The 25,559-nt window shown below is 38.6% G+C and overlaps 1 protein-coding gene and 1 long non-coding RNA gene across 4 annotated transcripts in view; one reads left to right on the top strand and one right to left on the bottom strand.

The window, feature by feature from the left end:
- The window catches only part of AGPS (alkylglycerone phosphate synthase), a 404,117-nt gene that overhangs the window by 304,135 nt on the left and 74,423 nt on the right, over positions 1–25,559 (bottom strand). The gene's annotated exons all lie outside the window — the stretch shown is intronic.
- The window catches only part of LOC147916311 (uncharacterized), a 39,146-nt gene that overhangs the window by 12,503 nt on the left and 1,084 nt on the right, over positions 1–25,559 (top strand). The window contains exons 3-5 of one of the 3 annotated variants that reach the window (XR_015553226.1): positions 73–149; positions 1,232–1,406; positions 1,977–2,960. This is a non-coding gene — a long non-coding RNA (uncharacterized LOC147916311). Of the gene's footprint in view, positions 1–72; positions 150–1,231; positions 2,961–25,559 lie in introns of those variants that run through there. The other 2 variants (XR_015553227.1, XR_015553225.1) reach the window with 2 other exon arrangements.

The raw sequence follows: 25,559 nt of genomic DNA, 5'->3' as shown, positions 1-25,559 counted from the left end.
CCCCAATCCCCCGTTTCCCAGCCCTGGTAACCTCTAATCTGCTTTCTGTCTCTATGAATTTGTCATTTTTAGAAGATGAACTTTGGTGGCTATGTGGATGAGAAATGGCTTAAGGAATGCAAAAGAATAAGACAGCTCTTTTCCTTCAGGTAATTTAAGGAGATAATATTTTGAAAACCATTATTGTGACATTCTCTTTTGCTTTTATCAGAACACAATCTTGGCTCTAGTTGGCAGAAGTGTTAGCTAGCTGGCAGAACTGGGAAATCAGGATTGGAGATGGAAAGGATGCAAAAAGAAAAAGCTACATGATATTCTGCTTCTGAAAGCAAAATTGTGTTATGTATGTCAGTAGCCTTGCAAACTTGAGTTTTTATCTTAAGAGAAGATGTTTCTAACTTCCTTTAACATTCACTGGCTAAGTCAGGAGGGAGCAGCTCACAGAGTTCTATGGTACAGAGAGGATGCTCTTTTGTTTATATTAGCAAAGCCACAAGTCTTGTTGCTCAATAGCAGACAGAGGGGGAATAGGCAGATTAAGGTTGCCTGCAAGTAACAAAAATACTCCAGATAATAGTAAACAAAGTAGAAGTTTTTTTCTCTGTCATATTCCAGAAGTCTTTTTAGTTAACAAGGCTGTCAGTCCAAGTCTGGCATGGCATTCCATGAAACTTGGAGACTTGGGCTCCTTCTGTCTTGCTCTCTGCTGTGCTTCAAGCCAGAAATTAAATCTGCATTGCAGCCAGCAGGCAGGATGAAAGGGGGAAAGAAGGAGACATCACTTCCTTTAAGGACACTTCCTGTAAATTGCACACACAATGTATGTTCATATCCCATTGGGCAAAACTTAGTTACATGGCCATAATTAATGACAAGGGAGCCAGAAAATGAGAGCTCTATCACTTTGGAAGAAGGGACACACAGACACTGGGGAATAGCTAGCACTTTCTGCCAGAGAAAGAGAGGTATTTTAAAGAATGAGACTTCAAGATGGAGGGCAGTACTGAGTAGAAGGCCATCATGGGAGGCTCTGGGTAGCACAAAGGGAACCCAATCTGAGGTTATTGAATGTCAAGACTAGTTTAGTTCTGAGTATACCAACAGGCTGGGAAATGAGTTTTTCTAGCTGAGAAAGTAACAAAGAAATGTTCTCTATCTTATAATTTTTGGCTAAGACTAGTCCTGTCCTATCTTCACTACAAACTATGTGCTAAATGGCTTCTTCCTTCAGAAAATGAGTCCCAGGAGGGAAGGGAGCCTGATGGATATCTCTCTTCATCATGCTGCCTGAAGAGCCTGGAGATGGGGCTGAGGGGATAACAAAGGCCTTAACCAGAACCTCTAACACAAGACCTGGACCTGTGGCCTGCTGAGTGATCTGGCTCTGAGAGTAGCAGCAGGTGAAGGTGTGTACTCTGGGATGTGCACAGCTCTGGTGCCTTCAGTTTCAGAGGGGACTCTGCTTTGCTCTGACCTTCAGTTTATGCCACATGGACACAGAGGCCACATAATATAGTGATTTACAGAAAAGATTTGGGAGCCAGACTGGCCAGATTTGAACCCCAGCACTACCCCTTGCTATCTCTGTAACCCGGGACAAATTATGTAATCACTCCTATATGAAAGGAGACAATAATACTAGTACCTGCCTCACACTACATGACTATAGGATGTAAACAAAACCAGAGATATGTTATCATTGTAAAGTTCAACATGGTTGGTCCTACCAAATGGAAATTGTTCACCTGTGTCTTACAAAAAAAAAAAGACATTTCGGATTCTTTCTACTTTGTCCCTACAGCTCTGTATAGTGTCTCTCCTGTTATGTAATATTTCTTACCAGTGGTCCTCTTTGGGTTTTTTACAAGGTTTTTCTTTTTTTTTTAATAAGGATTAAATTAATTAAAACATGACATATAGAAAAAATTTAAAAATTAGCTGTTATGTGTTAATATTATTATTTTTATGACTCATAGAATGCAATGGAGAAAATCGCTGAAAAAATGGAACTCTAAGGAATCTACTTGGGCTCAGAACATAGCTGTTTACTGATGCTTCGTCGATGTTGATGCGACGAGATGCAGATGGTGATAACCTATAATCCTTTCAGAAGTAGCTGAATAAATATGCTTTCAGTTGTGTTATCAGTTCATGCAGTGAAAATAAGCTTAAATCCATAGGAAATGACAGACACAAATGGGGTGAACGCTGAGTTAATTAATTATTTCTACAGTTGTGCAATATGAAATCCAAACAATGTTATTCTGCTGTTTATATGACAGATCTATGCTTTTGGTTAGTCCCTTGCAGCAACGATGACAATGACAAAACAGCAAGTAGAAAACAAAATGCAGTTCAGATTGTTCTTGGGGGTAAACATAAGAGAACAAACCAGGACTACTAGTAAGAAATCAGACAAAATAGGAGAGATGATAGAAAGGTTTATAGGGACAAAGTAAATAGAACCCAGAATGTCTTTTTTTGTTTTCTTTTTGCAAGATACAAGCAACCTCCATTCGGTAGGACTAACCACGTTGAACTCACAGTGATAATACACCTTGACATCCTGCAGCTTATTCATAGAGCGTGCTAACTAGCATATGTTGTGTGTTTACTTCAAGCTCAGTATCAACTGTGGATACTGTTCAGTCCAAATATTATCAAGGTCTTTTAAAGTTGCAGTTATAATGTTTTAAACACTATCTATTACATATACTAGTAGAGCCAGATTAATTCTTTTCAGGCTGTATCTCAGATTTCTTCAATTTTTGTTATTTTAATTATCTACATGTTGTGATTATATTCTTACAGTACTTTTTTAGCAGGTTAAATATGTCTTGGTGAAATGTCCCTTAAATCAGATATCATATGAACCATATGAAAAGAATAATTATAAATATTCTAATATCAGTGATTTAGATTTAAATCAGTTTTAATGAGTTCTGGAAATAAAATTTATATACTACATTAATATTGTTGTAAATTTGGATTTATCTTAAGTATTAACTATTTCTATTAGGCATAAGACAACTTAAAAGGCAGAAAGTATTGTTGTTAAATAATAGAGCAATAAAAATTTTTTTGTGGGGGAGAGAGGAAGGTTCAAATACCTTCCCAAGCGGCCTTATAAAACATCATTGAGCATTAAGCACCTCAAAATGTGCTAACGTGTTTAGAACACTTGGTTGTATGTATCTGAGGGAGAATTGTCACAAATTTTGATCCCCTAACTTGAAATACTTTTGAATTTTTTCTCCTATTTGGCTAAAAAATGATCTTGATTTCTCAATTTTGAAATTACGCATTCCGTTGTCTAGACTTCATAATAAATAACAAGATAAACCAGCCATATACTGGTGCAACTACTAAAGTTAGAACTGTAACGATAGTTAATCTGAGTTAAGTTTCTATTTATTTATTTTTTTTTGTGAGGAAGATCAGCCCTGAGCTAACATCCATGCTAATCCTCCTCTTTTTGCTGAGGAAGCCCGGCTCTGAGCTAACATCTATTGCCAATCCTCCTCCTTTTTTTTTTTTCCCCAAAGCCCCAGTAGATATTGTGTGTCATAGTTGCACATCCTTCTACTTGCTGTATGTGGGACGTGGCCTCAGCATGGCCGGAGAAGCGGTGCGTCGGTGCGCGCCTGGGATCCGAACCCGGGCTACCAGTAGCGGAGCGCGCGCACTTAACCGCTAAGCCACGGGGCCAGCCAGTGAGTTAAGTTTCTAAAATGTAGAAAACTGACTCTCCTTCAATGAGTATGGTTATTATTATTACTGAAAGGTAAAACAGCATTACATGGTGTGGCTGATGGCGTGGGTAGGCACACCGCTAGCTGGTGGGTGCTCACTGCTCCACTGAATCAGGTCCCCCGGTCTCCCTGAGTCTCCAGTGTGCTCCCACACTGGGTCAATTAATTCCAGGTGAGGCACTCATATCATTGTTCCCAGTAAACTAACAACATTGAGCCTTGTAAACCAAGACATTAGATTGTCCATGAGGTCCTTTCATGTGCTGCTTTCTATTCACTGCCTGTCACAGATCAAGCCAGCTCCAGGCAATCACTGGGGTATATCCCCGGACATTTTAGCCTCAGCTCTTTTTGTAAGTAAGGAACAGAAATCTACTCAAATTAGTTCAAATAAAAGGGGTGGGAACATGTGATAATAAAGATCTCACAAAATCAAATATAGTCAGGCTTCATGGGAAGTACAGCTGTAAACTGAGAAGCTGTCAGGAACCAAGGAATCTACATTCTCCCTTTTTCTGTCTCACTGGGGCCAAGTGGTGTCTCCTCTTCCTTTCTCTTAGCATATCTACTCCATTTTCCTCTTTCATGTAGCCGGCACATTAATGCACATGTTCCCAAAATGGCTGACAGCCTCGAAGTCTATATGATCTTTTAGCATAACTACCTTCAGGCTTTAGGTGTCTGTTCAAAATGTTTGAGAGAGAGAAAGAGAAAGAGAGACACAATATGATTTGATACAGGAAAGCCAATGGGCGGACTAGTTTTACTAGTCTGTCTTTGATCCAATCAACTTTGGTTGTAGGGCTCCCAGATGTTAAAGATCAATCTTGTTTATTCAAAACATAGAGGCCGGCCCTGTGGCTTGGTGGTTAAGTGCGCGCGCTGCGATGCTGGTGGCCTGGGTTCGGATCCCGGGTGCGCATTGGGGCACCGCTTCTCCGTTCATCCTGGGGCCGAGTCCCACATACAGCAACTAGAAGGATATGCAGCTACGACATACAACTATCCACTGGGGCTTTGGGGGGAAAAAATAAAATAAATAAAATCTTTAAAAAAAAAAAACATAGAAAATGGGAAATAAAAAGCAAAACAAACAGGAACATCAACGACATTTAAAATATCAACAATTACTACATTTTCACACTCCCTGACATTTTCTTTGAGTGTGTTAGCTAGATTTTATGATATTCAGTTGGTAAGAGCTTAAAATAAACAATTTGTAGGAGCAACGTTGCAGTGTGGATGGAGTTGGGGAATAGACTATCACTTTCTTATACTGTGTACCTGTTTCTATGTATGTCTTTTTCATTTAAACAAATGTAAACATTGAATTTCTAATTGTAGATCTGCTAAATCTGCTGGAGAGGCATTTGATAAACCAAAACTTTTGAAAATATTTAGAACTTTCAAAAGGATCAAACTCTCATTAGTGGTGATTATACTATTTTAGAGCTGGAAGGGGCTTTACAGGTCATTTAGTTCAATTCCATACTTTTACAGAAGAGTAAATGAAAACACAGACAGAGGAAGTGAGTGATGCAAGGCTACATGGCTCACTGGAGATGGAGCTGGACTCAACCTCCTGTCACTGGGCTTCTAAATTCACATATTTCTCAAAAATGCTATTTAGCATACAGCTTGCATTAACAAAAGGGACAATGCTATGAAATGAATATTTGTGCCCCTCCTCCCAACACAATATCGGGGAATGTTCAATATGTTGAAGCTCTCATTCCTAATGTGTTGATATTTGGAGGTGGGGCCTTTGGGAGGTAATTAGGTCTTAAGTGTGGCGCCCTCATGAATGGGGTTAGTGCCCTCATAAGAAGAGACACCAGAGAGATCTCTCTCTCCCCACTATGTGAGGATCCAGCAAGAAGGCCATCATCTGCAAATCAGGAAGGGGGTTCTCACCAGACACAGAATCTGCCAGCATCTTTGATCTTGGACTTCCCAATCTCCAAAACCGTGAGAGATAAATGTTTGTTTTTTAAGCTACTCAGTCTGTAGTATTTGTTATAGCAGCTTGAACTGACTAAGACAGACAAATAAAATCTAACAAGGTTATTTAAAGATTTTTTGGGGGGGCCGGCCCTGTAGTGCAAGCTGTTAAGTACGCGCACTCCGCTGTGGCGGCCCAGAGTTCACGGGTTCGGATCCCAGGTGCACACCGACGCACCACTTGTCAAGCCATGCTGTGGCGGCGTCCCATATAAAGTGGAGGAAGATGGGCATGGATGTTAGCCCAGGGCCAGTCTTCCTCAGCAAAAAAACAGGAGGATTGGCAGATGTTAGCTCAGGGCCGATCTTCCTCACAAAAAAAAAAGAGATTTTTTTTCTCTTGATATTTGATAATTTTAACAAATTTGCACTGGATTTACATGTAACCATGAGTGTGTTGCTTATACTCTCGGGCCCTCAGTTCTTTTGAGTTACTAGAATTCACTTTGTAATAATCAAGTTCCACGTGTATTCAAACCCGTCAAAAAAAGAATTGCCTGATTGGATTACAGAATGGATTCTATACCTCAGGTGTTTCAATTAGTTCAATTAGTTCATTGTTGCTATGATGATGGTTTTCTCCTCTAACTCTCTTTATATTATTTATGAAATTTTATCATAGAATTTAGAATATTAGACCTGGAGGAAATATTAGGAATTATGTGGCCCAACTCTCTCATTAATTTATACAATATTTTATTCTTCTAATTATTGATAAAACATACTACTGAGGTAGCAAAACTGAAGAATAAAAATCTGGATGACATAAAATGAAGCAGTTTTTGGTAAGGAAATGAAACTCAAATGAGGCCTCATCTTTATCAATGAAGCTTTATTCATTTACACCGTAATTATTACCTGAATATTTACACAGGATAGATTTTTGTTTTAACTTGTGTTACCTGAATTATAATATTCACAGATATGGAATAAGAAGGCAGCCATGTTTATGGTTTCTATTACAGCAAGTAAAAACAACTTGTAGGTGATTCTCCTACATTCATAATTAGTTGAGCCTCAAATATATCATAGACGTTAAATATATCATTGATGTTGAGATTTTCTTTGCAGACAAATCTGAAAAGCTTCCTTAAGTCTTACAATAAGTTTTGAATGTTCTTTATGTTATTTGATAACAAAAGGCTCATTTCTATAATATATTCATTAATATTTGCAGTGCTCTGATGGACAAGGCGCCTTCTCAGCTACAGGGAGGATGTGTTCTAAAGTCCTCAAGCTAAAGCTCTGTGTCAAAGTCTTCAGTTTTGTTCATGTTTTAGTGACCACACACCTTGGAGAACTGAAAGGAGTCTTTCAGCATAGTGATGGAAAGAACAGACACTAAGCTATTTTTAGTTGCCAAAACATCACATTCTAGCCAATACATTTTTAACATGGTAGTTAAACCAAGTCTGAGAGTGTCATTAAAGTATCCCTTAATGTGTGGAGCAAAGGTTGTTTCTAAAAACTGTTCATAAGTCAAATTCCTAAGTAGTAAAAAAATTTAAAAATAGATATCTAAAAATTTTTTTAAATTCTCGCTCACTCCTTTGAGAACCTGTTTCACTAGAATTAAGTAATTCTCAGGTAAGAATGGTGCAACCATCTACCCCATTCCTGGCTCTGTCAATTCCAACATTTGATTCAGTGCTACTTCCTGTGCTGTGAGCTTGAATTTCTAGGCAATAAAGATAACAAAGTAGGAACAGGGTGGCTTCTCATTTCCACCTATATTTAAAAGGTAGGAGGTGGCTGGAGACTTACATAGATTAAGAGCCTACTAGTTGCCAAGTGTTTTCATACCTTGTTTCACCTAATCCTTTTATCGGCTGTAGGTAGGTTTGTTATCTGCATTTTAGAGACTAGGACACTATGGGTCAGAGAAGTGAAGTAATTTGCCTAAGATTATGTGGCTAATAAGAGTAAGACTGGAAGAGAACACTAGGTCTGACCCTGAACAGAGATAGCGTGAGATAAACATCTCACTCCTAAGTGACTCAACCACGTCCTTCTTCCTGGCCCTGCCATGTGACCAGTAGCAGTAGTAATAGCTTAGGCAGCCCTGGGCCTCTGGGCAGGATGAAGGCAACTGCCATCCCATAGAAGCTTTAATTTTCTGAAATAAAGGCTATAACCTGCCAAGTATACTTTGAGTAAAATGCCATAAAAAATTTAAGGTATAATAGTGAATTCCCTCTTTTATTAGGAGTTTTGTAGTGACGATTCTCCGTATGGAGTTGGTGTAGCTCACGATGCAGGGCGCTGTGGGTCACCTGTACCAGAGGTACTTTCTCTTCTGGTGACCTTGAATAAGCCTTACAGGCTTATTTTTGTGCTTTTAAACCTTTCCCCATTTGATTCTTTCAATTAATGGGCAATTTGTTTCTTTTTTTTTTTTTAAACAGTTTTATTTATTTATTTATTTTTTGTGAGGAGGATCAGCCCTGAGCTAACATCCGTGCCAATCCTCCTCCTTCCCCCCTGCCCCCAAAGTCCCAGTAGATAGTTGTATGTCATAGTTGCACATCCTTATAGTTGCTGTATGTGGGACGCCGCCTCAGCATGGCCAGAGAAGCGGTGCGTCGGTGCGTGCCTGGGATCCGAACCCGGGCTGCCAGTAGCGGAGCGCACGCACTTAATCGCTAAGCCACGGGGCCGGCCCCGGCAATTTGTTTCTTAAGACTCAGAATTGGCTTTCAGTAAAGATTTTTTTCTTTCCAAAGTGGTGTGAAATTTAGATGCTCATTGTGTTTTGCTCATCTAATTAGATGTGTGAGTTAAGGGATATAAAATAAGCCACTCAATACTTTCCCATAAGAGACAGTAAATCTCTCAGATTGAAGAGCAAAATGACATAAATTGTAATCAAAATAGTATAAGATATCATTTCATGCCAGAAGAATGAATTATTTCCAAGGGCTTTCCCTGAGAAATTAGGTTGGGAAATTGGCTAGATCCTCAAAACATTCCTACCTCTTCATCCACAAGAGAAACAAAGTAGGTATTTTGCAGCACACGATTTAAAGGGAAGTTAGGGTTATCACCTAGTCATCTCTCACCACATAATTCCTAGCATCTTCATACCAGTCTGCTTTGGCAATTTTTTGCTCAAAATAAGTTCTTTGGTCTAAGCTATTAAATGTCAATAATCAGTTTCTTGGCTGGATTACATTATAGGATAACAAAACAAAAATTGCTGCACAACAGGCAAAGCCTTTGATCTCTTGTAAGAAATATATGCAGCCACTCAACCCAAATGCTTGTATGTCATCTGTAGACAACAAGCACTGTTGACACTGCCCTGAGAAACTCGTGGGAAGGCCTCCAGGCCTAAACACAGCAGAGCCAGTCCATTGCCCTCAACTAGCTACAACAAGGTATGCCATTCTGTGATTTTCTTAGGATAACCCCCTCCTTCTTTCCAGACCATGCTCTGGCTTCCTGGGACCCCTGAATTCCTTGCCCAAAAAGTGCAGAGCACCCTTCAGAGCCTGCAGTGTCCCTTCCCTATATCTCTCCTCCCTGTGGTACATCATTCCTCTCCTCCCTGTGTGGGATCCTTAGACGAATGGGCTAGAATGTCCACAAGAATTCTCCAGAGGACCCTCCCGGTGTGGGTCTGAGCAGGAGGTGGAGAGAGAAGGCGGGAGCAGCCAGTATGCAGTGGCCTCCATTTGTACTCTTGCCCCAGGCCCTGCAAATATTACCTGTTTCCGTGGATGGAACTAGAGTGGGCTTATTCCAACCCCTAAGAGGCCAAGCCTACAACAGAGTGGTTATTGCATGCAGAAACTGAAAAGTGTTGCTTTCTCTGAGGGTTCGTGTAAGGAGCAATTTTGCCAATAGCCCATTTCCTTGTGGAAGCCGCACATTTGAGTCTCTCGATAAATTTATACAATTGCCATAGAATACATTTTGATTTAAGCCGTAGATTACTTATATATAGGGTGTGACATGGAAAATAGAGAAGCTAGTTCTGCTGCTCACCCCTATATGGTGTAGCTGGCCAGAAGGGATGCCTCTTTATTTCAGACACACTGTAATGTAATTCCATTGAAGTGAGCAAAGATCTTCATTCTATGCACACAGAATGAAAGCTAAGGTGTTCCATTTGATTACTATAACATACAAGGCTGCTTCCCATCCAGGAAGGAATTCTCAGAGAAAATGGAGATGGTCTTCCTGTCCTCTGAATCTTATGATAGACAGTGTCAGAGACATCATATGCACTTCCTCAGATTCTGTCTGCCACCACAGGGCTGGGTGCTTTGTCTTAGCCATGAACACAATTGACTGGCTACTCTGGTGCCTCCATGGCTCTGCTGCCTGGGGCTGACCAGTTGAGTTGCTTGTCTGGGATGTTGGCTCTTTCTGACTGCTGCTATGCCAGTCATTCAGAGTTTCTGGCTCCTCCCACCACGCTGGGACTTGGATGAAATGCCACACTAAAGAGCGTGGTATCTGGCTTCCCAAATGGCTGCCAAAAGATCTGGATGATGCAATGCAAAGGGCTGGGTGTTAACTACACATGGGATGAACTTTGATCATTAGAAATAGGAGAGTGTGGCAGATCAATCATCAGTCTCCTCCCCGCCTTTCATTGACTGACTAACCATGGCCCAGTTTTTCCAGACAGCCTACCTCTGCATTGCTTCCTATTCTTTCCTGCCTCTCCTTCCTTCTTCCTCACTCTCACTGCTCTGGGTTAACATCTAACAAATAAGCAAGAGTGCTCAGTCTCCCTCAGAGTCTGTTTTCTAGTAAACTGGGAAAAACATAGGCCTGCTAAAATAAAATCCTGAGAGTATGTAAGGTACAATGCAGGTGGTCTTAGGAATAACTGATGTAGACTTATTTTTATACCGATATATTCAAATTGCATGCATAATAGATAGTTCTTTCAATATTATTTTAGAGGCACTATAAGGCTTGGTTGTAAATTTCATCTCTTTTCCCTCAGACTCCTAAGACTCTTCCCCTGTATCCTAATTAATCAAGAATTTATTGAGAATCCAGTATATGTGCAGCACTATGCAAAACTTTGGAAACACTAGAAGTCTTAAAACACTTTCTCTGTTCTCATAATATAGTTAGGACAGGGAGACAATATACAAGTACTGACTTGTGTGGTCTAGATTAAAGTGCCGTGCCTCAGAGAAGTGGGGAAATAATTGAAGGTATCAAGTCTCTAGGAAGATTTCATGATGGAGATGAAACTTTTGAATGGCATTTTAAAGAATGGATAATATCTGAATTGGTAGAGAGGAGGCAGAAGGATGCTCCTGGTGATAGTTTCAAATGGGAGCAAAGATATGCAGATTGCATATGACACTTGTGGTGGACTCACTGCTCTTGCATTCTTCCTGACAGAATTCCAGGGGGTTATGGACCCCCTAAAGCCCACCTATGGAATCCCGGTTAATCTATGATGTAAAAAAGATTCATAATCTGGTAATTTTCTTAAAAAAAAATAAGAACAGGAACAATACAAAACAAAGCTGAATTTAAACTCGAAATCTGGTCTTCAAACAAACATAAGTATTCAAAAGGACCCTCTAAATTTCATTAATAAAAAAATCAAGATTTCTGATGGAAAGGTGCCTTCCTGATAACCTAGATGCTTAAGAGTAAATAAATTAATACATATTAATTAGAATAGTCAGACTATAGGATAATTTACAAAAACTGAAAACTGAGATAATTCACTTTAGAATTTGAATTATGGGATATCCTGGGAATAAGTGCATTAATTTCATTGACAAAAGATAATCTAGGCCCTTATTTAACATTCAAGTATGGTAGTTTCGCCTCATCCGTGGGGGATATGTTCCAAGAGCCCCAGTGGATGCCTGAAACCTTGAACCCATATACACTATGTTTTTTCCTATACATACCTATGATAAAGTTTAATTTATAAATTAGACAGAGTAAGAGATTAACAACAATAACCACTAATAAAATAGTACAACTATAACAATATACTGTAATAAAAGTTACTGTAGATCTTAGCAACCTCAGCATACAATTTTTTTTCTTTCTTATTATGTGGAGAGCTTTCACCTTTTCACCTAAAGGAAGCACTTGACAGCTTCTCTTTGGCATATCTGAATTGCCAGCGTTACTACTCTTGCACTTTGAGGCCATTATTAAGTCAAATAAGGGTTACTTGTACACAAGCACTGCGATACCATGGCGGTTGATCTGATCGCTATGATGACTGCTAAGTGACTAATGGGCGGGTAGTGTATACAGTGTGGATACGCTGGACAAAGGGACGGTTCATGCCCCTGGTGGGAGGGAGTGGGACGATTCGAGATTTCATCACGCTACTCAGAACTGTGCACAATTTAAAACTTATGAATTATTTATTTCTGGAATTTTCCATTTAATATTTTCAGACTGCAGTTGATGGAGGGTAACTGAAACCGAGGAAAGTGAAACTGCGGATAATCGGGGAATACTGTATGTGACTTGTAAATGTTTGTTGCTCTCGGAGTAAAATTCAAGACTTTAGTTTTATTTGAGGATGGTTTATTACTTGAGGACTCAATTCAGCATAAAAAAGTCCTACTTGAATTTGAATCATTGAATTCAATACAATTACGAAACTTAAAGAGCAATTTATGAAGGGAAGGAAAACATAAAATTAAGAAAAATTCCTGAAGACCCTATAAAACATTCTTGTTGTTAAAGGGACAGATTGTGTTCCCAGACTATCAGCTACAAATTTCTCCTCTCTCTCTTTTCTTGAGTGAAACAAAAGTTTCAGAAATTTGGTACGTGAAGTACATATTGGTGAACTGATATGATGAAAGAATTTGCTTCAAAATACTCCAGGGGAGAAAAGTTGAGAGAGGAGTGGACAGGAGGATCAGTGATAGGTGATAGGTCATGAAGGTCCATTATTCCTTTTCTTTTTTTTGGTACCTATTTGAAATTTCTATCATATAAAGTCCTAATAAAATCCAATATATTTTTGGTAGGTGATAACTGATCAATCAGATCTAACTTTTCTTTGTTTTCTTCAAGGGGTTTGTAAATATACATTAATTATTTCATTTCAGCTAAATATATCCTGTTATTAGGGGTGAGTGAGACAGAGGAAGGAATAGATTTGGCTGCAGGAGTGATGGTGTGGAATTGATGGACGTAAAGAAAACAAGAAACAGTTGTTTGAGACAGTTTACAGGAGTCACTAACTGATTAAATAAAGAGAGGGGGAAGTCGAAGTTTCTGCAACTGAGTGGATGATGGCACCACTAACTCCTGAGAATGTAGGACTAAGATGGGGGTTAGGTGAGATGAAGAAAGATATAAAGACCATGGTTTGGATGGGCTGATTTTGAAGCATCTAAAGAATATTCTGCCCAAGGAACATGTTTTAATTTTTTACCTTGAAATAAAATATCACAATCCTTTCAATAGTAACTACACCATGATATTTTCAGAGGTCTCCCTCCTTTAAATGGATTTGTCTGCAGTCTCCTATGGGCAGCCTCAGGAAGACTCAGGAACCTCTGGCTAGCGTCATATTGCTGAGAAAACGTTGTTATGTTTTCAGGATTAAGAAATTAAACATTTACTTTACATTTAATCACAAAAACAAACATAAAAGCTACCAAATCTTGATCTCATTGATATTTAATAATGGGGCACTTTACAACTATTTATTATCGTTTCCTCCCAACTAAGTCAAAATTGCTGTCTCCTCACTGTGGGTGAGTAATTTGACCAAAGTCTAATTGCTAAATGTGGGCAAAGTCCAAGTCAAAACTCCACATTTTTATTTCTTATCCCTTTTGCTTTATCTTTTTAAAAATCTCAGCAGTTATAAAATAATAAAAACATATTCATGAAAGAACCAGTAGCATATTCCTGCAGATAGTGTTTCTCAGCTGAGCTCCATGTAACAGAGGCCAGAACCAGAGCTCCCTCCCCTTCCCATTGTACCTTCACCAAGTTCTTCCAGTAACAGAATACCCTCTCTGCTTGGATTTCCCTTCAGCTCATGAGCTCACGTCTTCCAAGCTAAGCAAAGAAATTTCAGTTGATTATTTTTATATATATATATATATAGGTATGGTAGCTTCCTCTTCACTCCATCCAAGGACAAATTTCCAGCACTAACCAGGCATCTTTTCTGCCTTCCTTACAAAGATTTTTGTGAATATTTGACTTGTTATTATTAGGTAAAATGTAAAATGTGATTTTTCAGATTAATTTTCTTTTTTAGTCTTTATCCAGTTTTCCACAAACTAGTTCATTCCTGACCTGACGGATCACTCCTAAAATAAGGATAGCTGTTTTTCTTTTGTGTTTGTTTTGCCTTAGGTTTTTCCCCTGAGACTGCTGGTTAAGGGTCCAATCAAAGTTAAGGAAGATTAGATTCTTTTGAGGTTGTGGACAATTCTGTTCTCGAACTTGCTTTGAGATCTTATCATTTGATTGGCTACATGAAAAAATATAATAAGAGAGAGAGGGCTGGGAACATGAATCAGGCTATTGATTGATCTAGTGTCATGGGAAAGAGAGGGGAGCACGACCTTGGATACACAGTGAATCTGCTCAATGGTAAACTGGGCCTTATTTGATGTCTTAGGCTCAGATCAATCATCAGCAGTGTCTCCCCTTGGGGTTGGGTTGGGCGCAAGTAAGAAAGGAAAGTAGGAGAAAGGAGCAGAGACGCCAACTTTCCTGAACCTAAGGAAACAGAATACAGTAATGTTTTGGTGAGAGTGGAAGCCTGTAGGTGACAGTATGAGGGATAAAGATGGAATGACAAACCCGGTAGGGCATTGTAGTGTGATTCCTGGACATCGAAGAGAAGCCTGAAGAAGAGGATTTCTCATAGAAAGGAGGGCTGAAAGGGAGAAAATGGGCCATCAAAGACAAGCATTACCTAGGATTTTATCTCGGGTAGGTCCTAAAACACTCATTATCTTTAGCTAAAATAATACATACTAATGTAAAATCTGCTTTACTCCACTGACATTTTGACCATAAAATTTGATTATAAAATATTCAGGGAGCAAAATGCAGAACAGATTACATTTTATTCTACTTGATGCCTTCACTTATTGTTTTTAAAATTATTTTATGGAGGTCATAATGGTTTATAATATTGTATAATTTCAGGTGTACCTTATTGTTTATCAGTCTGTATAGACTGCATCTTGCTCACCCCCAATAGTCTAGTTTTTTTCCGTCACATCACCATGCATATGTTCTGCTTACCCCTTTTGCCCTCCCCCTACCCTCTTCTGTTCTGGTAACCACTAATCTGTTCTCCTTATCCATGTGTTTGTTTATCTTCCACATATGAGTGAAATTATGCAGTGTTTGTCTTTCTCTGTCTGGCTTATTTCGCTTAATATGATACCCTCAAGGTCCATCCATGGTGTTGCAAATGGGATGATTTTGTCTTTTTTGTGGTTGAGTAGTATTCCATCTTCTTTATCCAGATGGAATACTGGATAAAGTATTCCGGACCACACCACACACACCACATCTTCTTTATCCATTCACCCATTGTTGATTTTATGTTCTTTGGATAAATACCCAGTAGTGGGATAGCTGGATCGTATGATATTTCTATTTTTAATTTTTTGAGAAATCTCCATACTGTTTTCCATACTGGCTGTAGCAGTTTGCATTTCCACCAGCAGTGTATGAGAGTTCCCTTTTCTCCACATCCTCTCCAGCATCTGTTATTTTTTTATTGTTACAGCCATTCTGACGGGTGTATGGTGGTAGCTCATTATAGTTTTGATTTGCATTTCCCTAATAATCGGTGTATGTTGAACATCTTTTCATGTGCCTGTTGGCCATCTGCATATCTTCTTTGGAAAAATGTTTGTTCATATTCTCTGCCCATTTTTTGATTGGGTTGTTTTTTTTGTTGTTGAGTTCTTTATAGATTTTGGAAATTAACCCCTTGTCGGATATATGATTTGAAATATTTTCTCCCACTGGGTGGATTGTCTTTTCATTTTCTTCATGGTTTCCTTTGCTGTGCAGAAGCTTTTTAGTCTGACGTAGTCCCTTTGTTTATTTTTTCTTTTGTTTCCCTCGCCTGAGTAGATATGGTATTTGAAAATATACTGCTGAGACCAATGTCAAAGAGTGTACTGCCTATGTTTTCTTCTAGGAGTTTTATGGTTTCAGGTCTTACATTCAAGTCTTTAATCCATTTTGAGTTAATTTCTGTGTATGGTGTAAAATAATGGTCTACTTTTATTCTTTTGCACATTGCTGTCCAGTTTTCCCAACACCATTTATTGAAGAGACTTTCCTTTCTCCATTGTATGTTCTTGATGCTTTAACTTTTTTTTAAGGGCCAGGATACTGGGATACTTGACGAAAAACTTTTAAAGGAGAAATGTAAATGATCTGGGGGACAAAAGAGCATTTTTGTACATGATTATTCAAGGATATTGATCAATCAAACAAGGATTTATTGAGTTAACAATATGGGTATATGGTTCCCACTCCACAGTAATTCTTGCCTCAATAATAATTCTGTGCTAAATGATCAATTCTTTTTTGGTAAATGCTTACAAATCATCTATTTAACTAATTGTGCTGTTGACTTTTGCCCAGGGTTGATATTAAAATCATATGTCTTTAGTATTGATCACCCTTTAATTTTGTTCTCTTAACGCTCTCCAGATCTGTCTGCTTTTAATCTGTCTATTTAAAGTTCTGATTTTAAAGTAATTGACATAATTTCTTCCCTTCAAACCCCACTTGGAAATTATCTGATGGGTACATTTTTTTTTTTTTTTTGTGAGGAAGACCAGCCCTGAGCTAACATCCGATGCCAATCCTCCCCTTTTTTGCTGAGGAAGACTGGCCGTGGGCTAACATCTGTGCCCTGATGGGTAGATTTTTTAATTTAAATTCAGGAAAATTAGATTTATTGCAAAACTAATATTACTTTGAAAGTAAAGTCATATCTTTTGAAAAGCTAAAACTTTAATTTTGAACTTGTTGAGCCTATATTTTGAGAACTGCAATACTCCACTCCTCTGGAAATAGAGACTGATTTAAGAATGGGCTTGTGATCTGTCTAAGCAGATCCAACCCTGTTTTGGGAGATTGACATGAATGCTCAAAGAGGGAGAGGTCTCTGAACTGCCAGGAACCATATTCCCCACAACATGCAGAAACTCTGCCTGAGAATAAAGCTAATAAGGAAAGGGAGAGAGAGGGAGAGACAGAGGGAGAGGGAGACACACAGAGAGAGGGAGAGACAGAGAGAGAAGGAGAGACAGGGAGATTGATTCCAGAGAGCACCGCTTGAGCATCTGAATAGAGATGTGCTAAAGCCAGCTCAGAACTGGAACTTCATAGTTTTGAGAGCAAAAATATTTTCTTTCTTTGCTTAAAATAAGCAGAGAGGAGTTTCTGTCACTTGCAATCAAAAAGTTCTGACAATACACGTGATTACATAGTCTTTTTAATACATATTTATTTATGATTTTTTTTTCTTTTATGCAACAGACTTTCTTCTGCCTTCAAATCCAGGGGTATGGAATGAGAGAGGGAGGGACAGGACATAGTCTTGCTGTGCACATCTGTTCTGTTTCCAAAGTGGTTACATAGTCTTAACAACCATCATTTAAAAATACTTGGTTTTCTATGCAAAGACCTTATTTACAGTAAGGGTAATAAATGTAGTCAAAACAAAAAGGGTTCTATACTAGGATTTGTGAAATGTTCTCCCATCTACTTTCCATGATATTTTCCCTCCCTCCCTCCCTTCATTCCTTTTATGTCTTTCCATGTTTATTCTCACTAAACAAACACATTGATGGATTATTTACCCTGTGATCTTCACAGTCTAAGTGCTGAACATACAATAGTGAGTAAAACAGACTTGGTGCCTGACTTCTTGGAGCTCATGAGCTCACAGGCTTCCTTTTTACTGCATTGTGTAACATTGTATGGTACAGCAGCGGGGTTGTAGCGTTCTTTTATTCTTTTTTTTGTTTTTTTAATTGAGGTCATAATAGTTTATAACATTATGAAATTTCAGTTGTACATTATTATTTTTCAGTCACCATATAAATGTGCCCCTTTACCCCTTATGCCCACCCCCAACCCCCTTCCCCTCTGGTAACCACTAATCTGTTCTCTTTGTCCATGTGTTTGTTTATCTTCCACACATGAGAGAAATCATAACAGTGTTTGTCTTTCTCTGCCTGGCTCATTTTGCTTAACATAATACCCTCAAGGTCCATCCATGTTGTTGCGAATGGGATGATTTTGTCTTTTTTTTTTTTAGGGCTGAGTAGTATTCCATTGTATATATATACCACATCTTCTTTACCCATTCATCGGTTAATGGACACTTGAGTTGCTTCCACATCTTGGTTGTTGTGAATAATGCTTCAATGAACATAGGGATGCATAAGTCTCTTTGAATTGTTGATCTCAAGTTCTTTGGATAAATACCCAGTAGTGGGATAGCTGGATTGTGTGGTATTTCTATTTTTAATTTTTTGGGAAATCTCCATACTGTTTTCCCCAGTGGCTGCACCAGTTTGCATGCCCACCAACAGTGAGTGAAGGTTCCCTTTTCTCCACATGCTCTCCAACATTTGTTATTTTTTGTCTTGGTGACTATAGCCATTCTAATGGATGTAAGGTGATATCTCAGTGTAGTTTTGATTTGCATTTTCCTGATGATTAGTGATGTTGAACATCTTTTCATGTGCCTATTGGCCATCTGTATATCTTCTTTGGAGACATGTCTGTTCATATTCTCTGCCCATTTTTTGATTGAGTTGTTTGTTTTTTTGTTGTTGAGTTCTTTATATATTTTGGAGATTAATCCCTTGTCAGATATATGATTTGCAAATATTTTCTCCCAGTTGGTGGGTTGTCTTTTCATTTTGTTACTGGTTTCCTTTGCCTTGCAGAAGCTCTTTAGTCTGATGAAGTCCCATTTGTTTATTTTTTCTTTTGTTTCCCTTGCCCGAGTAGACATGGTATTTGAAAAGATCCTTCTAAGATTGATGTCAAAGAGTGTACTGTCCATATTTTCTTCTAGGATTTTTATGGTTTCATGTCTTACCTTCAAGTTTGATTCTCTTGAGTTAATTTTTCTGTATGGCAAAAAATAATGGTCTACTTTCATTCTTTTGTGTGTGGCTGTCCAGTTTTCCCAACACCATTTATTGAAGAGACTTTCCATTCTCAGTTGTATGTTCTTAGCTCCTTTGTCGAAGATTAGCTGTCCATAGATGTATGGTTTTATTTCTGGGCTTTCAATTCTGTTCCATTGGTCTGTGTGTCTGTTTTTGTGCCAGTATCATGCTGTTTTGATTACTATAGCTTTGTAGTATATTTTGAAGTCAGGGATTGTGATGCCTCCAGCTTTGTTCTTTATTCTCAGGATTGCTTTCGCTATTTGGAGTCTTTTGTTGCGCTATATGAATTTTAGGATTCTTTGTTCTATTTCCATGAAGAATGTCATTGGGATTCTTATTGGGATTGCCTGGGATCTGTAGATTGCTTTAGATAGTATTGACATTTTAACTATATTTATTCTTCCAATCCATGTGCCTCGAATATCTTTCCATTTCTTTATGTCATCATCAGTTTCTTTCAATAATGTCTTATAGTTTTCATTGTATAGGTCTTTCACCTCCTTGGTTAAATTTATTCCTAAATATTTTATTCTTTTTGTCGTGATTGTAAATAGGATTGTGTTCTTGAGTTCTCATTCTGTTAGTTTGTTATTAAAGTATAGAAATGAAACTGATTTTTGTAAGCTGATTTTGTACCCTGCAACTTTGCTGTAGTTGTTGATTATTTCTAATAGTTTTTATATGGACTCTTTAGAGTTTTCTATATATAAAATCATGTCATCTGTAAACAGCAAGAGTTTCACTTCTTCCTTGCCAATTTGGATACCTTTTATTTCTTTTTCTTGCCTAATTGCTCTGGCCAAAACCTCCAGTACTATGTTGAATAAGAGTGGTGAGAGTGGGCACCCTTGTCTTGTTCCTGTTCTCAGAGGGATGGCTTTCAGTCTTTCCCCACTGAGTATGATGTTGGCTGTGGGTTTGTCATATATGGCCTTTATTATGTTGAGATATTTTCCTTCTATACCCATTTTATTGCGAGTTTTTATCATAAATGGATGTTGGATCTTGTCAAATGCTTTCTCTCCGTCTACTGAGGTGATCATGTGGTTTCTATTCCTCATTTTGTTAATGTGGTTTATCACATTGATTGATTTGAGGATGTTGAACCATCCCTGCATCCCTGGTATAAATCCCACTTGATCATAGTGTATGATCCTTCTAATGTATTGCTGTATTTGGTTTGCCAATATTTTGTTGAGGATTTTTGCATCTATGTTTATCATTGATATTGGCCTGTAATTTTCCTTTTTTGTGTTGTCCTTGTCTGGCTTTGGGATCAGGGTGATATCGGCCTTGTAAAATGTGTTAGGAAGTGTTCTGTCTTCTTCAATTTTTTGGAATAGTTTGAGAAGGATAGGTATTAAATCTTTGAATGTTTGGTAGAATTCTCCAGAGAAGCCATCTGGTCCTGGATTTTTATTTTTTGGGAGGTTTTCGATTATTGTTTCAATCTCTTTACTTGTGATTGGTCTATTTAGATTCTCTATTTCTTCCTTTTTTTTTTTTTTGAGGAAGATTGGCCCTGAGCTAACATCTGTTGCCAATCTTCCTCTCTTTTCTTTTTTCTCCCCCAAACCCCAGTATATAGTTGTGTATCATAGTTGCAGAGTTATAGCTCTTTTATGTGGGACACCGCCTCACCATGGCTTGATGAGCGGTGAGTAGGTCTGTGCCCAGGATCTGAACTGGCGAACCCTGGGCTGCTGAAGCGGAACTTAACCACTACGTCACCAGGCCAGCTCTCATCTATTTCTTCTTGATTCAGTTTTGGGAGGTTGTATGAGTCTAAGAATTTATCCATTTCTTCTAGATTGTCCAATTTGTTGGCATATAGTTTTTCATAGTATTCGCTTATAATCCTTTCTATTTCTGTGGTATCCATTGTGATTTTTCCTCTTTCATTTCTAGTTTTATTTATTTGAGCCTTCTGTCTTTTTTTCTTAGTGACTCTGGCTAAGGGTTTGTCAATTTTATTTATCTTCTCAAAGAACTAGCTCTTAGTTTCATTGATCCTTTCTATTGTTATTTTTTTATTTCAAGTTCATTTATTTCTGCTCTAATTTTTATTATTTCCCTCCTTCTGCTGACTTTGGGCTTTGTTTGTTCTTCTTTTTCTAGTTCTGTTATGTGTAGTTTAAGATTGCTTATTTGAGATTTTTCTTGTTTGTTAAGGTGGGTCTGTATTGCTATGAATTTCCCTCTTAGGATCACTTTTGCTGCATTGCATGTGAGTTGGTATGGTGTGTTTTCATTTCCATTTGTCTCCAGATATTTTTTGATTTCTCCTTTAATTTCTTCAATGATCCATTGGTTGTTCAGTAGCATGTTGTTTAGTCTCCACATATTTGTCACTTTCACAGCTTTTTTCTGGTAGCTGATTTCTAGTTTCACAGCATTATGGTCAGAAAAGATGCTTGATATTATTTCTTTTTCTTTTTTTTTTTGTTTATTGCAGTAACATTGGTTTATAACATTGTATAAATTTCAGGTGTACATCATTATACTTCTATTTCTGCATAGATTACATCATGTTCACCACCCAAATACTAATTACAATCCATCACCACACACATGTGCCAAATTATCCCTTTCACCCTCCTCCCTCCCCCCTTCCCCTCTGGTAACCACCAATCCAATCTCTGTCTCTATGTGTTTGTTTATTGTTGTTATTATCTACTACTTAATGAAGGAAATCATACAGTATTTGACCTTCTCCCTCTGACTTATTTCACTTTGCATAATACCCTCAGTGTCCATCCATGTTGTCACAAATGGCTGGATTTCATCGTTTCTTATGGCTGAGTAGTATTCCATTGTGTATATATACCACATCTTCTTTATCCATTCGTCCCTTGATGGGCACTTAGGTTGTTTCCAAGTCTTGGCTATTGTGAACAACGCTGCAATGAACACAGGGGTGCATGTATCTTTACACATTGGTGTTTTCAAGTTCTTTGGATAAATACCCAGCAGTGGACTAGCTGGATCATATGGTAGTTCTATCCTTGATTTTTTGAGGAATCGCCATACTGCCTTTCATAGTGGCTGCACCAGTTTGCACTCCCACCAGCAGTGTATGAGAGTTACCTTCTCTCCACATCCTCTCCAACACATGTTGTTTCCTGTCTTGTTAATTATAGCCATTCTGACGGGCGTGAGGTGATATCTCATTGTTGTTTTGATTTGCATTTCCCTGATAGTTAATGATGTTGAACATCTTTTCTTGTGTCTGTTGGCCATCTGTATATCTTCTTTGGAGAAATGTCTTTTCAGGTCTTTTGCCCATTTTTTAATTGGGTTGTTAGTTTTTTTTTTTTGTTGAGATGCATCAGTTCTTTATATGTTTTGGAGATTAAGCCCTTATCAGATGTATGGTTTGCAAATATCTTCTCCCAATTGTTAGGTTGTCTTTTTGTTTTGTTGATGGTTTCCTTTGTTGTGCAGAAGCTTTTTAGTTTGATGTAGTCCCATTTGTTTATTTTTTCCATTGTTTCTCTTGCCCGGTCAGACATGGTGCTTGAAAATATGTTGCTAAGACCAATGTCGAAGAGCGTACTGCCTATGTTTTCTTCTAGAAGTTTCATAGTTTCAGGTCTTACATTCAAGTCTTTAATGCATTTTGAGTTAATTTTTGTGTATGGCCTAAAGTAATGGTCTACTTTCATTTTTTTGCATGTGGCTATCCAGTTTTCCCAACACCATTTGTTGAAGAGACTTTCTTTTCTCCATTGTATGTTCTTGGCTTGATATTATTTCAATCTTCTTAAATTTATTGAGGCTTGTCTTGTTTCCCAACATATGGTCGATCTTTGAGAATGTTCCATGTGCCCTTGAGAAGAGTGTGTATTATGCTGTTTTTGGATGGAATGTTCTATATATATATCTATTAAGTCCATCTTGTCTAGTATTTCATTTAAGGCTACTGTTTCCTTGTTAACGTTCTGTCTGGATGATCTGTCCATTGATGTTAGTGGGGTGTTGTGGTGCCCTACTATTATTGTAGTGCTGTCAATTTCTCCCTTTAGGTGTGTTAATAGTTGCTTTATATACTATGGTGCTCCTGTATTAGGTTCATATATACTCTTAAGTGTTATGTCCTCTTGGTGGAGTGTCCCTTTTATCATTATATACTGCCCCTCTTTATCTCTTGAAGTCTACTTTGTCTGATATAAGTATGGCAACACTTGCTTTCTTTTGTTTGCCGTTAGCTTGGACTGTCATCTTCCATCCCTTCACTCTGAGCCTGTGTTTGTCTTTAGAGCTGAGAAGTGTTGCCTGGAGGCAGCATATTATTGGGTCTTGTTTTTTAATCCATCCAGCCACTCTGTGTCTTTCGATTGGAGAATTCAATCCATTTACATTTAGAGTGATTATTGATATATGAGGGCTTAATGCTGCCATTTTATCACTTGTTTTCCAGTTGTTCTGTATTTCCCTTATTTCTCATCCCTTGTATTTCACACTGCCAATTCAGTTTGGTAGTTCTATATGATGGTTTTCTCAGTTTTCTCTTTATTTATCATTTGTGTCTCTATTCTGATTATTTGTTTAGTGGTTACCATGAGGTTTATATTAAAAATCTTGTAGATGAGGTAGTCCATTTTCTGATAGCCTCTTATTTCCTTAGTCTAAGCAGGTTCCATCCCCTCCCTCTTCCCCTTCTAAATTATTGTTATCACAACTTATTCCATTTTGTGTTGTGAGTTTGTGGTTACAATGATGAGATTATAGTTATTTTTGATGTTTTCTTTTCCCTTATCTTTAATGTTATAATTAAGTGTTTGTGAACCTGTTCTGATAGAAAGCTGCAATTTTCTGATTTTGTCTGCCTATTTGTCTCCTTGCTCAAGGCTTTGCAACCCCCCCCTTTTTTTTCAGATACGAGGGCCTTCTTTTTTTTTTTTTTTTTTGTGAGGAAGATCCGCTCTGAGCTGACATCCATGCCAATCCTCCTCTTTTTGCTGAGGAAGACTGGCCCTGGGCTAACGTCCGTGCCCATCTTCCTCTACTTTACATGGGACGCCGCCACAGCATGGCCTGACAAGCAGTGCATGGGTGCATGCCCGGGATCCGAACCTGGGCTGCCAGCAGCAGAGCGCGCTCACTTAACCGCTATGTCATGTGGCCGGCCCTACGAGGGCCTTCTTGATCATTTCTTGTAGGAGGAGGTCTTGTGGCGATGAACTCCCTCAGCTTTTGTTTATCTGGGAAAGTTTTTATTTCTCCATCACATCTGAAGGATATTTTTGCTGGATAGAATATTCTTGGCTGAAAGTTTTTGTCTTTCAGAATTTTGAATATATCATTCCACTCTCTCCTAGCCTGTAAGTTTTCTGCTGAGAAATCCACTGAAAGCCTGATAGGGGTTCCTTTGTAAGTTATTTTCTTCTGCTTGCTGCCCTTAATATTTTTTCTTTGTCATTGACTTTTGCCGGTTTTACTACTATATGCCTTGGAGAAGGTCTTTTTACATTGATGTAATTAGGAGTTCTATTAGCTTCTTTTACTTGTAATTCCAGCTCCTTCCCCAGGTTTGGGAAGTTCTCAGCCATTATTTCTTTGAACAAGCTTTCTGCTCCTTTTTCTCTTTCTTTTCTCTCTGGAATATCTATAATCCTTATGTTGCATTTCCTAATTGAGTGGGATATTTCTCAGAGGATTTCTTCATTTCTTTGTAGTCTTGGTTCTCTCTCCTCCTCCATATGAAGCATTTCTCTATTTCTGTCCTCCAAATTGCTAATTCTGTCCTCCATAATATCAGTTCTGTTATTCAAGGCTTCCAGATTTTTCTTTATCTCATTATTGTGTTTTTCATCTCCAACATTTCTGATTGGTTTTTATTTATAGCTTCAATCTCTTTTGTGAAGAATTCCCTCTGTTCATTAATTTTATTCCTGATTTCATTGAACTGCTTTTCTGAATTTTCTTGTAACTTGTTGAGTTTTTTTAATGATAGCTATTTTGAATTCTCTGTCATTTAGATTGTAAATTTCTGTGCCTTCAGGATTGATTTCTGGGAACTTACCATTTTCCTTCTGGTCTGGAGTATTAATATACCTTTTCATGTCATTTGATGGGGTGGATTTGTGCCTTTGCATAGTGGTAGTATCTGGTCACGGATTCCACCTGCTGCCACTGGGGGACGGGGGTGGAGCTATGTATTCTGAGCCCACTGCAATCTCTGACGTCTGTGGTTGTCCTTTGGAATCTATGCTGACAGGGCCCATCTGTGATTGCCTGCTTGCAGCTGCTGCTTTACTAACATATGTGCAGGTGCTCTAGTGGGGGTCTCTTGCTCTGGCCGGCTGGCCAAGCTGGTGCGTCAGGCAGAGGGAGGGGCACTTTCTTTCGCATGTGTAATCCCAGGGTCATTCTTACTCTGCCCTCACTATCTGCCTTCCTGGGGTGCTGGCTTGATGAAGACACCCCCACAATTGCTTAGCCTCCCTTGTGAGGAGCTTTCCCATAGCTGGGAGGCAGTTCAGAGAGCAAAGGTGTTGCTGCAGAGAGCTGCCCCTCCCCCCTCCTCTCAGATCTGTGTGGTCCCGCACCCTAAGTCACTGCCAGGGAGGGAGAGGAGATCCCCTTACCTCTTTCCACTTCCTCCCGGGGCGTCCAGCACCTCCACCTTCATACATATGGTTGTGTGGGT

This window comes from Ceratotherium simum, chromosome 9, assembly GCF_057802395.1.
Source record: "Ceratotherium simum simum isolate JZ-2026a chromosome 9, ASM5780239v1, whole genome shotgun sequence".
NCBI lineage: Eukaryota > Metazoa > Chordata > Mammalia > Perissodactyla > Rhinocerotidae > Ceratotherium > Ceratotherium simum.
The sequence above is the reverse complement of the archived record's forward strand: the minus strand, read 5'-3'. Positions and strand labels throughout refer to the sequence as shown.